The 16197-nt window shown below is 38.1% G+C and overlaps 1 protein-coding gene across 9 annotated transcripts in view; it reads left to right on the top strand.

The window, feature by feature from the left end:
- The window catches only part of GRIP1 (glutamate receptor interacting protein 1), a 713644-nt gene that overhangs the window by 101861 nt on the left and 595586 nt on the right, over positions 1–16197 (top strand). The window lies entirely within an intron of this gene.

Below are 16197 nucleotides of genomic sequence, written 5' to 3'. Positions count from 1 at the left end.
AGGCTGAGGTTAGTGTTTTCATGTGTATATCCTGTTTCTGTCTTTCTCACTAGAATATAAGTTCTGTGAAGGCAGGGACCATAGCTGTCGTCTTCATCACTGTATCCCTACTGTCCAGCACATGGCCTGGCATCATAATAGGTGCTTAATGAATATTCGTTGAATGAATGAATTTTTATCTTTCAAAGTACCTGATACTATGCTAAGCTTGTCATGAGTTCTCAATAAATACTTTCTGTTCTCTATAAAAATAAATATTAAAAATATGAGTATGAAAACACAACATAAGGAGCTTGGAAGTCATTGCTTCTATCCTTACAGTAAGAAAAAGCTGAACAAACTGAAAATCAGTGATTTTTTTTCTTAGCCCCATCAGTAGTTGTGGGGCAGATACTACCCCGAAATTGGGAGAAGCAGGTAAATCTAGACAGTCACCACTCAGATTTGCTTGCCTGCAGCTGAAGCAGCGGAGCCATAAACTGGAGGAACTACTTAAATAGTAATTTTGCTGAATTGCAGGAGGCTCAGTGTAGTTCAGCTTGAGACTGAGAAACTCTTATGCACAACAGTTTTAGAGGGGGTCTCACACTTACGTGGATTTTGCCTCTAGAACTCCATCAGGGTCTCACAGGGAAGAGTCAAGAAAGATACTTTGCTGACTCTGGCAAGAGGAGGAGAAATGTAACCACTGTAAAATACAGAGCATTCTCTGTAATGAAGGTCTACTCTCCAGGGGAAATGACTTTAGCAGAGTCCTACACCACCTGGGGAAAGGGCATTTCTCTGACTTAAGCCCTCCCTAGCTTTTCTGTATCACCTAAGGCCAGGAGGAAAAAAGCTAAGAAACACTAGTAGAGGTCACAGCACAGCAACACAAGCCTACCAAATGACTGAGAGTTCATCATGCGATTCTAGAATGCTTCCCCTTCTGCACTCCTTACCACCGCACCAACTGGGCTCCCCTATAATAACAGTAGATTACAGCTGAAAGAGCTGCAGGATGCAGACTCTATCCAAGGCAGGTTCTTAGGAAAGCCGAAAGATAATAGAGGAGACAAAACAAGGACACAGGAGAACTTTGAAGCTTCTGGCACCTACGTCTACAGCAGGCATTAAACACAGCTCAACTCCTAGCCAGCTTAATAGAATACCTCACACTGAAGTCCTGTTTACCTTAGTTCCTATTATCCCGTATGTGATGCCTGGCTTTCAACAAAAAATTACAAGATATGCTAAAAGGCAAGGAAAAACAGTCTGAAGAGACAAAGCAAGCATCAGAGCCAGACTCAGGTATGACACAGAGTTTGGAATGATGAGACAGGGAATTTAAAATAACTATGATTCATACATTAAGGACTCTAATAGAAAAAGTAGACAGCATACAGGAACAAGTGGGTAATGTTTGTTAACAAATGGAAAGTATAAGAAAGAATCAAGTGGAAATGCTAGAAATCAGAAATGCAGTAACAGAAATGGAGAATACCTATGATGGGCTCATCAGTAGACTGGACATGACTGGGCTAAGTCTCAGTGAGCTTGGAGATAAGTCAGGAGAAACTTCCCAAACTGAAATGCAAAGAGAAAAGATCATGAAAAAAACAGAACATTCAACAACAATTTCAGAAAGTGAAACATTTATGTAATTGGAATTTCAGAAGGAGAAAAAAGAATGGAACAAAAGCAACATTTGAAGTAATAAAGACTGATAACTTTCTAAAATTAAGGACAGGCACCTAACCTCAGAGAGAGGAAGCCCAGCAATCCTCAAGCAATATAAATACCAAAAATCTATGGGACTTCCCCGGCAGTCCATGGTAAGACTTAGCGCTTTCACTGCAGGGGGCACAGGTTCGATCCCTGGTAGGGGAACTAAGATCCCGCATGCTTGCGTTGCAGCCAAAAAAAACCCCCAAAACACCCTCCCCCAATCTATATTTAGGTATATGATATTCAAACTGCAGGAAACCAAAGACAAAATCTTGAAAGAAATCATGGGGTTGGGTGGAGTCAGGGGGAACCTTACCTATAGAAGAATAAGAATTACAGAGGACTTCTCATCAGAAACCATGCCAGCGGAGTGAAATATTTAAAGTATTGGAAGAAAAAACCCACCAGCTTTAAATTCTATATCCAGAGAAATTGTGCTTCAGAAGTAAAGAATAAATAAAGACTTTCTCAGACAACAAAACTGAGGGAATTTATTACCATCAGACCAGCTCTTCATGAACTGTTTAAAGAAGTTCTTCAGAGGAAAAGAAAATAAAGTTCAGAAACTTAGATCTACTTAAAGGATGTGTGTCAGAGAAGAAATAAATGAAGGTAAAATAAAATCTCTTGCTTTTTAATTGATCTAAAAGAAAACTATTTGTTTAAACTAATACTGGTAACGATGTATTTGATGATTACAGTGTGTAGATAAGTGAAATGAATAACAGTACCATAAGAGATGGGAGGGAGGAAATGGCAATATTGTTGCCCCTTTGTATCTGTGGATGCAGAACCCAAAGACATGGAGGGCCAACTGCGTTACGCTGTTTTATATAAGGAACTTGAGCATCCATGGATTGTGGTATCCACAGGGGTCCTGGAACTGATCCCCCACAGACACCAAGGGATGACTGTACTCTAAGGTACAGGCGCTACACATGAAGTGGCACAGTGTTACTTGAAAGTGGACTTGGATTAGCTTAAAGTGCATATTGCAAATTCTAGGCAACCACTAAAAAAAATTTTAAGAAGCATAATTGATACGCTCAGCGAGGAGTTAAAATATCATATAAAGTGCTCAATTAAGATAGTAGAAGGCAGAATAAGAAGAAAAAAGAGATGAAAACAAATAGAAAACAGTTACAAATATAGTAGATATTAATCCAACTATATACAAATAAATTTAAATGTGAATGGTCTAAATATATCTAGTAACTAATTAAGAGATTATCAGAGTAGATTACAAAAATAGACCTTGCTCTATGTTGTCTATAAGGAACCCACTTTTAATATAAAGCCTCAGGTTAAAGTAAAAGGATGGAGAAAGATATACCATGTTAATACTAATCAAAAGAAAGATGGAATTACTATCTTAATTTCAGACAGAGAAGACTTCAGTACAAGGAGAATTATACAGGGTAAAGAAAGACATTCAAGAATAATAAAGGGGTTAATTCTCCAGGAAGACATAACAATCCTAAACATGTATGTACCTAATAACAGAGCATCAAATACATGAGACAAAAGCTGATGGAACTGCAAAGAGAAATAGATAGTGCCCTATTGTATCTATCGACTTCAATAGCCCTCTTTTAGTAATTGGTAGATCAAGGAAGCAAAAATTAGTAAGGATATAGTTGACTTGAGTAGCACTAACAATCAACTTAATCTAATTGTCACTTATGGAATACTCCATCCAACAAGAACAGAATCCACATTCTTCTCAAGCTTGAATGGAACATTCACCAAGATAGACCACATTTTAAGCCGTAAAACATATCTTAACCAATTTAAAAGAGTAGAAACCATACAAAGTATGTAATGAGAGTTAAACTAGGAATCAGTAACAGAAAGATAATTGGAAAATCCCGACGTATTTGGAGATTAAACAACACTCATAAATAACACATGGGTTGAAGAAGTCACAACATAAATTTAAAAATTTTTCAACAAAATGAAATTGAAAATACAACTTATCAAAAATTGTAAGATGCAGCAAAAGCAGTGTTTAAAGGAAAATTCAAAGCATTAAGTGCATATATTAGAAAAGAAGAAAGAACAAAGCAACAAAGATGTCTTTTAATGATAGATGGATAAACAAACTGTGGCACAGCCGTATAAAAAATAAGTAAATGGAGGAGAAGAGATAGTCTCATCTGCAGAATTACAAATATCGATGTCGCTACTTCGCCCTCGAGAAGGTGGAACATAGCTCTTCCCTCCTTAAGTGCAGGCTGTGCATAGTGACTTTGTTCTAAAAAGTACAGTGTGGAAAGGAGGAAACAGGTAACTTTACAGTGGTTATATTAGTCACAAATATACCTCAGCCAGCTGATCACGATTGACAGTGGCAGTGATAAATGGTGTTGATATTAGCACTTTAATGCTCTTTATAGGATATGGTGAAAGTGACATTTTACCTCTGTAGTCTTCATGCCCACCCCTCCATGAATCTAGTCTAATCATCAGACAAACCTTAATTGAGGGACAGTCTACAAAAATGAGTACTCTTCAAAACAAGGGAAGTCTAAGAAATTGTTAGAGCCAAGAGGAGCCTAAGGAAACATGACAACTAAATGAAATGTGTTATCTTGCATGGAATCCTGGAACAGAAAACGGTATTAGTTAAAAACGAAGAAAATCTGAGTAAAGTAGGGATTTTAGTTAATAATAATGTATCAGTATTTTCAGTAATTGTAGCAAATGCACATGTAGGATGTTAATAATATGAAAACTCTGGTGTTATAGGAATTCACTGTACTACATTCACAATTTTCCTGTAAGTCCAGAACTGTTCTAAAACTACATTTTATTTTTAAAAAATCACTTTAAATATATCTACACATTTCATTTGTAGAACTCTTACCCAAGGCCATTTGGTCCAGTTTCAAGAATTTCTGCTGAATAGAACTTTTGGTATTAATGATATTCAGTTTATTTCTGGAATACAGCAAGTCTTTTGTTTCCCCCTACAAACATTTGCAAGGACAAAATTATCTGTTAGTTGTTAAAATCCTGTGTCTTCCATATATTTTTCAGTGCTTGTGTTATTCATTGTCATTTTACAACTTGCTACTTAAGGACAATACATGTTGAGTCACGAATGAAGAAGTCCATCTCTTTCATCTACCCTTTATTTTATTATCACGTTGTGAAGTGCCAGTATGGAGAAGGTGTCACTTTGAAAGCAGACTGCCTGACAGAAGCTGCATTTTGCAAGGGTGTCATCCAAACTCTGGGGAGTTCTGTTATTCAGAAGTCTTCCCCTGTTCATTCATGCATTAAGAGTATGAGCCTTTCGGTTTTCTCCTCCTGACAGAGGAGAATGTTGCCATGACAGCTGTTAGGAGAGTGGAGATGCGGTAAAGAGCATCCATAATGAAAAGAGAAAATAGCCTAGCTTCTTGGATCTCACTGATGATGCATGGAATAGCATGTGTGGATTCTCAAAATGCACCTTAAAAATCTGTTAGCTTCATTTGAGGCATCATACTTTATAGACACACACATAAACATACACACACAGTTTAGTTTTCAATAGCCTAAGCAGCAAGTCGAAAAATTAAACCTCAACTAAAACCATCCATAGAGCCCTCCTTCCATCTTTAGAATGTAGGCTGAATATCTGCCATACTGAAGATTTAAAAAAATTGTTTTGAAAATGGTTATTATAAAGAGAAAACTTTTCCAAAAAGAGAAAATCTTTTGTTAAAGGATTATTGCTCCTCAAAACCTGAAAAGAGGTCAGGGAATTATCAGAGAGCTAAGTAGGACTTATCTCTTTTGTCCCAGAGAGAAAAATACGTTGTCTTTATCCAAAGACATTGAAAGAATATTTACTGATTGAAGGATATGATATCTTGCATTTGCCTCAAAATAATATGGGAGTTGGGGAGGTGGTTAGGATATAGGCGACACAAGGCTGGCTATGAGTTGATTACAGAACACTGTTAGGGGCTGAATTGTGTCCCCCCGACCCCATTCATATGTTGAATCACTAACCCTCAGTTCCTCACAGTAACACTGTATTTAGAGATAGGGCCTCTGAAGAAGTGACTACGTTAAAATGAGGCCCTGCCGGTCGGTGGGTCCTAACCTAATTTGACTGGTGTTCTTGTAAGAAGAGGTAATTTGGACACACAGAGACATAAGGGAAGCACGTGCATAGAGGAAAGACCACATGAGGACATAGGGAGAAGGCACCCCATCTATAAGCCAAAGAGAGAGCCTCAGAAGAAACCAGATCAGCTGCCACCTTGATCTTGAACTTTCAGCTTCCAGAACTGTGAGAAAATAACTTCCTGTTGTTTATGCCACCCAATCTGTGGTATTTTGTTATGGCAGACCTACCAAACTGATACAGATACCTATCACATCATCGGAGCACACGTCCTCTGCTCTCTGGGTACTTATAGATCAGAAGGGAAAACAGATGAGTAATCTGGCAGTAACAGTATAGTATGGTAAGTGTTAAAGGGGACGTTTAAGTTGCCCTGGGAACCTAACGATGGATAACAAAATCGGAACTGGGAGAATCAGGGAAGACTTGCTGAAAGTAGGTGGGAGTTAGCCTGGTTAAAAGGGCAGGGGAAGAGAGCTTTAAGTAGAAGAAACAGCGTGTACAGAGGCCTGGACATGGGAGCGCGGCATGTTCGGGAAGTCAAAAGCAGCTCAATGGGGATGAAGTCCAGGGTGTGTGTGAATGAGGGAATGGGGAGATTTGGCATAAGAGTAATAAGCTTTTATCACCCCCCCCCCACGCCACACACACACACACACACACACACACACACACACACACACACACACACACTCATTTTGTTAAATATCAGTTGGTCTCTCCCCACTGGAATGAAACCTCTGCTGTGCCTTTTTGGCTTTTGTTCACTATTCTATTCTCATTAGCTAGAACGGTGCTTGGCACATAGAAAATGTTCAATAAAAAATTTGCTAAATAAATGAATGAATGGAAATCATGATTTGTTCTTTTAAGTAATCACTGTGGAAAATATTTGGAATGTGGCCCCAAGCAGGGATAGGTTAGGAGGCTGTGGTATTAGTGCTGCTAAAGTTGATGGGGGAGGTGTGGACAGAAAGACTAGACTGATGGAAGAGTTAGTCAGGAGGTAGAATCAAGAGAACTTGTAATTTGACTGGATTTAGGGTATGAGGCAGAAGAGGGGAGTCCAGGATCACTCCCAAGTTCCAGCCTTAGGCACTGAAAGAAAGAGGTCATTTCTCGAGGCAAGAAATGTACTAAGAACAGTAGATTTGGGGGTGGATTGGAGATACTGAGTTCAGTGTTTGTCATGTTAAGCTTTAGGCAGCAGAATGATGTCCACATGGAGATGTCTCTTTGGCTGTGACTGTACAGGAGGGTTTCCTGGGCTGGATCTAGAGTTAGGAACCTTCAACTTCAAGGTAAAACGAAAACCAGGGAAATGACGCAGTTATTCCAGAAAAGTATGTAGACACAGAAGATAAGAACAAGGAGTACTGAGAGTGAAATGGAAACAGAAAATCAAAACAAGCAGTGAGAAGGTTAGTGCTCTTCCCAAAAGTTCTGTGAATTCCTCATTGCTATGTTTGTCATTACTTTATAGAACTTTAAGAAGAATGTGTACTTTAAATTGTAGCTCTGAAGCTATAATCTTGGTAAGTTGCTTAACCACTTTATACATCGTTCTTCTGCATCTGTAAAATGGGTCCAAGGATAATACCTACCTCTAGGTTTGTTGTGAGGACTAGATGAGATAGATATAAAGCTTGAGAACATAATGTGCACCCAATAATTGTTAGCTCTTATCATTATTATTTTTAATTATATTATGTCTCCAGTTTGGAACATTAGTGCTTATGGCTTCCAAGATCAACCACAGAAGATTTCTCTAGATGTGGATTTTTGTTGAGTGGGGTGGACCACTCCTTTATATTATGTTTGTGCATGTGTATGTGTGTGAATAATCACACAGGATACCTACCAATTACTAATTACAAATTGTAAACCAAACGATATTAAACTCAAAGTAACACTGAATAAAATACAAACTCCAGAATAAATTAAGTGTGCCATTGACTAAACCTTATTCGTTACTGTTTAATCAGACGCTCATTGTTATCTCGTTTTGTTTTCAGATGGACCTTTGTATTAGTACCTTAAATATCTAAAAGTCCTGGACTCCTACACATTTATTGGCTCATTAAAGTGTGTATTTGCAGTTTTTTAATCTGTTGTCTTTAACTGACATCTTGCTAGCAAGGCTACCTATGGGGTGTCCAGTTCTTACTGCTTCCTTCCTATTTTATGCAGAGAAGCTGCTTTCATTCTCTAATATCATGCTTTGGTCTAAATAGCACCGTTTAGCTATAAGAAAGGCTCATTACAAAGGCCTCATGCTTGAGTTCACTGCAAAACACACCCCTCTGACCATCTTTTCCTCATCAGAAAAGTCCTCCCCACCTGACCCACTTTTCCCATCTTAATTCCATTCCCATTTGAAGTCCGATGTGGAAGTTTCTTTGCATAAAACTGTTTACAATAATACATTAATCCTGTTAGTAGGTTTCTATACATTTCAAAAAGTCACCTTTCCTGAAGATTTCCTTTTATTATTAAAAATAGACTGTTTTCTCCCTAAATGTTGAAACTGTTGGCTTGGGCTACACTTGTATCACTACTACCACATCCATGGCAAAAATACATGTTTTAATATCCAAGAGGGAGGAAGAAAACTATAACTATAAATATATATACCATTTGAATGAGGCTGACCCCAAGGGCAGGCTCTCAGGCAGGACTAGCCTACTTATGGGTGACCTCTCTGCCTCAAAACATCATTCTTCATGCTGTGAGGCTATTTTCTAAAAATTTTGTATGGTAATTCTGCATGAAAGCCTACCCTTTTGAAATACATTAGAGTAAATGTTATTTTAAAAAATAGAAATGTATTCATTCATTTGTTCATCACTCACTTCCCAATCAGTGATTATTTTTTGGATGCCAGGCAGTAATGGTAGTTTCTTAGCGTTTAGTAGTGAACAGAGTAGATGTGGGTCTGGCTCTCATGGAGCTTATCATTCAGTGGGGAACACAGACACTAGACAAATCCTATTTAAGTATTCAAGAAATCTTTGATGAACAAATGAGCTTAAAAATATTGGGATTGAAGGTGATCCCAAGAAAGAGGAAGCCAGCTGATTTTTTTCAAACCCCCCCAAACCTCCTGAACCTTCTACAACTTGGGCTGTCATCAATATCAAAAGATACCACAGGCAAAACAGGCTTTTGTGGTTTTTCCTCAAACTTAACTACTTCTCATAACATTGTCTATCTTAAATTGAAGATGCATACCGAATGCCAAGTAACAAACTCTAAACATAATCACTTGGAATGCTTCATATTTGTAAGGAAGGCTTGCTTTTTTTCCATGTCAAGTTACTCATCCTTTCTCCTACCCAAATTCCCTGTGTCCTCTACCCCTCCCTATTCTTATTCCTTCTGAAATAGTAGTTATCTTTTCCCTTGTGTGGTAAGCATCTGAGAAAGAGAGACATTTAGGAAGGCGACCAAGGTTGGGGATTAATGAGGAGTGAGGCAAAATTTCATCTCTCTTTTTATAAATGTATGCCTGTGTTGTGGCTTGTTGAATTATAACAGAGGTTTGAAAATAATTTAGGGGAGATTATAAAAAATATTCTCTGTATGAATAAGACTCTGAACCAGTATATACAATAGTTTGTTTTGCAGTAGTAGCATTTAGCACTGTTGGTGTTCGTGGCACCAGATACTCCTGGTGTTCCTTCCGGTTCTGAGGTTGCCCCTCCTCTATTCCTGACCCATCACAGTCTTCAGGTGGAGTTCCTAAAGCCCGCATTTCATCACACTTTATGTCAGGGTTTTTCAGCCTCGGCACTATTGAGATTTTGATTCGGGTAGTCTTTGTTGTGAAGGCCTGCCTTGTGCATTCATTGTAGGATGTTTACCAGCATCCCTGGCCTCTCTTCACTAAGTGCCCCCGTTTGTGACAACCAACAATGTCTTCAGACATTTTCAAATATCCCCTGAGGGTCAAAATAACTCCCCAACCCCTGGTTGAGAACCACTGCTTTATACTCTTTTCCCAAGCAACTCTATCCACACTCTTGGATTCACTTATGGTCTACATGTTCATCATGCTCATTGTGTAATCTCAGTCCAGACCTTGTTTTTGAGCTCCAGTGACAACATATCTTCCTGGATATTTCAGAGAGACTTCAAAGCTGAAAGTCAAAATGCTGATCTTCTTACCGTACTTCCTCTCTTGGTGTTTCCTATCTGGTAATAAGGCTCCGTCATCTACCCACCTCCCTCATTCCCTGTTTCTAGTTAATCACTAAGTGCTGGGTGATTTTGTATTCCAACTCTGCCCCAGATCCATACCCTTTTCTTCATATTCATCCTCCTCCCTACCCGACCCCCAACCACTGCAGGTCAAGCCACCATCATCTGTTCCTAGACCACTGATGAGCCTCAACCCTGGACTTCAGGAATTTCTACTTCCCTTCAATCCATTCTCTATATCACTCAGAGGATCTTGCAAAACAGTAAATGTGAACAAGTCACTTACATGTGCTTCCATCTGCTTTTAGGTTAAGGATGCAAATCCTTAACAAGACCAGATGGCCTGTGTGATCTGGCCTTGCCTACCTTCCCTTCATTTCCTGAGCATACCATATGTCTTCCCACCGCCATGTCTCTGCACGTGATTAGAATATTCTTAGCCAGCTCCTCCTCAACCCCATCACCCTAGCTAATTCCTCGTATTAGGGATATATATTTATATTTTTTTCTCTTTTCATTTGAAATTTCACTAATGCTGCTATAAAGAAGATGGTTCATCAGCTCCATTTTTTTGTGTGCATGTTTCCTGTATTCAGAAAGTTAGAGAAATGTGATAGCATGAATATCTATGTTGTATCATTTTCTTAAAATGAGAAAAATATATTTATAAAAATATGAAACTAGCATGAGAAATGAAGAGATGGAATTGTATACGTATATACACATATACATTTAAAATTGTCTTTAAAAATGGTATTTCCTACATATCAATTTTTGGTGTGTGTTTTCTGATTTTTATTGTTGTTGTTAGAATGTATCGAAATATTTGAACAAATGCTCTGGCAAGAAAATGTACTGTATTATAAAGATTCAAGAAGAGATCATTTGTGGCTACTGAGCCAGAAATGTATATGAGTCATAAATTAAACCTGACAAACTTGTCATAAAATACAAGTTTTAATAGAAGCATAATCTTTGCTTTCATGACTGTGTCAGAATCAGTAATACATCATCAGCTCTTTTTCACATTGGCTCACATAATGCAAAGATGTGAAAGCAAACACATTTTTTAGTCCACGAGCAAAACTGTAATGTAAAATGCATTTTACAGAAAAAAATTTACAAAAAAAGTAAATGTGGCTTAGGCCAAAAAAAATCTATAAATAAGCTTAAATTGTAGAATACAGAATATGGAAAGTTATTGTTTAAAAAGAAATATATATATACATATAACAGGCAAAGAGTTAATTTCTTTAATATACAAGCACTGTTACATGTCAATTAAAAAAAAAGTATACCAATAGAAAAGTGGACAAAGTACTTGAACATAAAAAAGTTTAAAAGGAAATTCAAATGACAAATGTTTAAAACATTGTTCATCCTAGATAGGAATCATTTATAACTACAAAGAAAGTTTTGTCCATTAAATAGAAAATGAAAAAAAAAAAAAGATACCTGGTGTTGGAAAATATGGAGCAGTGGGTAGTCATTCTCTGCAGATGGGACTCTGGAAGGCTACTTCATAATATGCCTCAAGAGCCCTAAACTCACAATTTCTAATTCTAGGAATTTATCCTAAAGAAATAATTAGTCATGAGTATGATGATTTTGATACCAGAAAGTTTATCCCAACATTATTTATAATATCAAAACACCTAGAAACAGTGTAGATATGCATCAGTAGATGATAATACATTATGATTTATCCATAAAATAGAATATGATGCTTTTCAGAAAATGATAATTTAAAGTGTGTATTTACATGGAAAAAATACGTATGATGAATTGTTAGGTCAAAAATGTAGGTTACACCTAGCACCCAGATCTTGGTTCTTAATACCATTCTCCAATAAAAGAAATAAGGAATCATTGGAGAAATAACTGATTTTAGGGCTATTTCAGGAAATCAAAATGAACTTGGAGCATCTTACAGTGCCAGAAAGTAAGGAAGTGTTAAACAAAAACAAAACCCACAGTGATAGAGTATTTCAGAGGGTCACAGGGACCAAAGCTGGTACAATTTGAGCAACAGAATAAAGTGTTGGATTATAGTTCAAAGTATGAAGTAAATATTCATGAATGTATACTAATATAAATAAATGATTGAATAAATAAATGGAGAGCAAGAGAAATATGGTCCACGCAGAGAAATGCCAAGTAATTTACATAGATACTCCACCCTCAAGGAGGTGGAATGCAGCTGTCCATTTGTGAAGGTGGCCTACACAGAGGGACTTCTTCCAAGGAACACATCATGGAAGGGTAGGGGGAGCAAAAGGATAGCTTTACAGTGGAGGAACATGAGAACATTACCGCAGCCATGTGATCAAAGTAAATATCAATAGTGATAAGTTACGTGGATTGTATGCACCCTTGATATAATGTGGTGAAAATGGCATCTTACCCTGTGATCTTCCTTCTCCAAACCCCAAACCCCAGTCTAATCATGAGAAGAACAGCAGACAAATCCCAATTTAGGGAAATTCTACAACATACCTGACCAGGAATCCTCAATAGTGTCAAGGTCATCAAAAATAAGGGACATCCAAGAAACTGTTACAGCCAAGGGTGGCCCAAGGAGAAATCATGACTCAGTGCAGTGTGTTAAACTGGATAGAATTCTGGAACAGAAAAGGACATTAGGTTAAAACTAAGGAAATCTTAATAAAGTATGGACTTTACTTAAATGATGCATCATTATTGATTATTTAATTGTAATTAGTAGAAGACTGAGATCAAGGTGTTGGAGAGTTAGTTTCTTCCAGGGGCCACGAGGGAAGGATCTGTTCCAGGTCTCGCTCACTGGCTTGTAGATGCCTGTCTTCTCTCTGTGTCTTTACATTGTCTTCCTTCTGTGCATATCTGTGTTTAAATTTCCTCTTTTTATGAGGATGCCGATTGTATTGGATCTGGGCCCACCCTAATGACCTCATTTAAGTTTTGTTATGTCTTTACAGCTCCTATCTCCAAATATGGTTACAATCTGAGCTACTGGGAGTTAAGACTTCAAGATAAGAATTTTGTGCCAGGGTGCGGGTTGGGGGGAACACATTTCAGCCCATGACACCATATTTCTCACTGTCAGAGAAGGAAGTTACAGATAAGCAACAGAGGAAGGCTAGAACAACCCTGTGGTGATAGATTAGGATTGGAGATACTAGTGGGACTCATGTTTACTTTAATATATATGCATATAGATGCAGAAATAAATATAGTTATGTGTGTACACATGGTTAGTATATGTGTACATATTACATAGCTCATCTGCTCAGAGGTCCTAGAAGCAGTGACATTCCAGTAGCAACAAACATACCTACTGGCAGTTAGTTTCTAACTATCGTTCTCTAAGCAAAGGAGAAATGGCTGATTCTAGGACTGAGACAAGAAAAATATGATTAGTCTGGGAGAAAATTAAAGGAGAAAAAGGATATGTACATAGTCTCAAACTATCTCACCCACTCCAAATATTTATTAATTACTGTGGTGGTTTTTACATATGTCCACAAACACATTTATATGCCTCCCTCCAAGAGGTGGAGCTCAGTTCTCTTTCCTTTAAGTATGGACTTAATGACTCACCTTCTAAAGTTATAGAAAGAAAAATAGGAACTTTTCAGTGGAGAAACCTGTCAGACACCACCTTAACCAAGTAATCAAGTTTAGCATCACCAGTGGTAAGTCCTGTTGATACCACGTACCACTGGTAGGATGAAGTGGGAACAGCAATTTACCTCTGTCACGTTCTTCCCCCAAATCCATAACCCCGGTCTATTCATGGAAAAAAAAAAAAGAAAATTCTCAGATTAAGGGACATTCTACAGCATGTTCGATCAATTTGCTTCAAAAGTGTCAAGGTCATGAAAAACAAGGAAAGACTGAGAAACTGCCACAGACTAGAGAAAACTAAACATAATGATTGAATGCCACATGTTATCCTGGACTGGAAAAAAACATTAGTGGGAAAACTGGTGAAATCCAAAAGTCTGAAGATCAGTTATTAGTATTGTATCAATGTTAATTTCTTAGTTTTGATAAATGTTATTTAAGATGTTATCATTAGGAGAAGCTGCTTGAAGGGTATATGGGAATTCTTTATACCACCTTCACAACTCTACTGAAAACCTAAAATTATTATAAAATAAAATGTTAAAAAAATGTAGCATACATAATAGCATGGATTCACTCAAAAGCTATTTATTAAGTGCTTGATATGTGCCAGATATTCTTCTATGTGCTAAGAATCCTGCAATGAATAAAACATATTATTCTTGCCCTTATAGAGCTTTCATTTTATTACCAATTGATCTTTTTTTAAAAAAAAAGCTGTATTTGTAAATATGTAATGTATACTGTAATATGCATTTTGCTTTTAAGGTTTAATTGGATGATAAATGTAAACATTTGGGTGAAGGCGCTGTTGTTTGAAAGAGAAAGTGTATAATTTGGACCAGAATATGGGGATTTGGAAACAGGTCTTGCAGAGATTACCTCGTTCCTTTAAACCAGTGGTTCTTGAAGTGTGCTCCAGGAACCAGCAGCATTAATGAGAACTTGTTAGAAAGGCAAATTCTCAGGCTGAACCCCAGTTTTGTTAAATTGGAAACTCTGGTGATCGGGTTCAGCCATCTGTGTTTTAACAAGTCCTCCAGGTGATTCTACAGCTCCAAATCCCAGTATCCTTAGCTGTAAAATGCAAACAATAATACTACAGGCCTCTGATGGTTTTATGTATGAGTGTGCAATGCAAACCAATTTAGCAATTGCCTGGCATATTGTAAGTGGTTCAGTAAAAGTACCAATCAAGGCCAGATACTGCCACCTCTTCCCTCGGATATCTTCACAGCTAACTCCCCTACCGCCTTTGGGACTTTGCTTGAATGGCACTTGATCAAGAAGGCCTTCTTCGACTGCCCTCTTTATAATTGCAACATGCCTCTCCCTCTTGCCCCGCTGTCTGGAACTCCCAATCTCCTTTTCTTCCTGGTGTGTCCCCCCCACCTCTCATAGCACTTATCACCATCTCATAAATTATCTAACTTACACATTCATTATGTACGTTCCTAAATGTCTGTCTCCCCCTGCTAGATTGTGACTCCTCAAGGGCAGGGGATCTTTGTTGTCACTGATGGAGCCCAGGTGCTAAAATCAGTGCCTGACACATGGTAGGCACTTTAATATTTGTTTCCACAATGAATGATTGATAAAATCGCTTTATGAAAGCAGGCTTCCAAGTGTTCTTCAAGCGCTTTAGGTGTTCTGAATGTTTGATTTGACTTGTGAAATGCTTCCATAATTAATAATAATTAGGCTGTGCTTTGGGCACTGGTTAATGGTCTCTGCACCCCAAAGCCATCTGGAGAGCTGCTGGGGGTTGAGGCAGGAGTGGGCTAGTCCCAAGTGGCTGGATTCTGGGAGAAAGTTCACTGGCAGAAGGACTGTGTAGCTAAGAGAGTTTGAAACTCACTTCTCTATACCATTAAGCTGAAATGAGTTTGTTTTCCCAAATACTGCTGAAGTCTGCAGCCATTTTTTCTTGGTGAGAGTGGCAGTTAAGAGGTGCGGATTTGTTGCCGGCAGAAGGAACTGAGTAGAGATGTCATGAGGAAAGAATTAGGAGACAGAAGAGATGAGACAGAGGGGGTTTAGGTGGACCACGCAGAAGTGCAGGTTGCGGTGAATGAAGTAGGAGAGGTGATAAAGGCAAAAGCCCACGTGAGGAGAAGGCCTGGAAACCCAGCAAGAGAAATGTGAACTCTGTGCAGGGAATCAGCAGAGGATTCTGAGAGAGAAGTGTTGTGACAGCTGCAGACAAGATGGGTTTTGACAATATTTTTTTAACAGATTTGGGGATGGGAAAAATCTACTGAGCCAGAAACCAGATTTTGAGTGTGAAGTTTTATTAGAGGATCCTCATTACCTAGGTGGGAGATGGCATGCACATGTATGTATGTGTGTACATGTGTATGGATGTTTGTGTGTGGATGTGTGTATTTGTGTGTGTATGTGTGGCTGTTTTTATGTGTATTTGTGTGTGTGTATTGGGGTGTGTATATGTGTCGCACTCTCTCTTTGGTCTGTCGTTTAGTAGCTAGTCCAGGATCACCCAGTGTTACTCAGTTTTGTTTATTCCTATTCTGGCCTCTCTGTTTCCTTTTTACTTTTTTTTTTTT

Source organism: Balaenoptera borealis (genome assembly GCF_965194805.1).
Source record: "Balaenoptera borealis genome assembly, chromosome: 13".
NCBI classification, from domain to species: Eukaryota; Metazoa; Chordata; class Mammalia; order Artiodactyla; family Balaenopteridae; genus Balaenoptera; species Balaenoptera borealis.
The sequence above is the reverse complement of the archived record's forward strand: the minus strand, read 5'-3'. Positions and strand labels throughout refer to the sequence as shown.